Below are 659 nucleotides of genomic sequence, written 5' to 3'. Positions count from 1 at the left end.
GGGTTGCACGCCTGCAACGAGATGTGTACTGACAGTGAAATCTACTTTTATTTTCATTATCCGTGTTAGAGTTAATTTATTTATGTTCCTATTATTCTCCTGCAATTCTGTATTATCTGCTATCCCCGAAGCATGTCCCCCCTCCCATTTAAAATGTTTATTCTTGTTATTTTCCCGCTGTAGATGTGTGTGTGTGAATATATATATATATAACTGCACAGGTTTATGTGGTAGTCTGGTCTAGCCTCGTCACTACTTCGTCGGGGTTAGGCTATGCACTTACCAGCACATGGGGTCGGTTGTGCTGATTCTACACTCTGTGCTCTTTTTCACAGATCCAGGCGTCGGAGCAGCTTACGGTGCGCAGCAGTAGTCAGGGAGCCGACCTCCAGTCCACGAGACTCCGAGGTAGCCTTGCTGGCGTCCGCAGGCCCGGCGTCCCTTCTATCAGTTTTCATGTTCTGTTGACATTTGTATTCGAAACAGACTATGTCCTTTATTTCAAACTCTTATTTGTAGTAATCCTAGACAGTCCGTGTATTATTGTGACACCAGATGCTGGGTAGAGACTTGTATTGGCTTTCTAGATGCTGTTTCTATATTTAGTTCAGACTTCCGCTAAATTTTACTTTTCGCTGTCTCTTAACTGCTTATTCATT

Source organism: Nicotiana attenuata, unplaced genomic scaffold, assembly GCF_001879085.1.
Source record: "Nicotiana attenuata strain UT unplaced genomic scaffold, NIATTr2, whole genome shotgun sequence".
NCBI lineage: Eukaryota > Viridiplantae > Streptophyta > Magnoliopsida > Solanales > Solanaceae > Nicotiana > Nicotiana attenuata.
Note: the sequence above shows the minus strand (reverse complement) of the source record.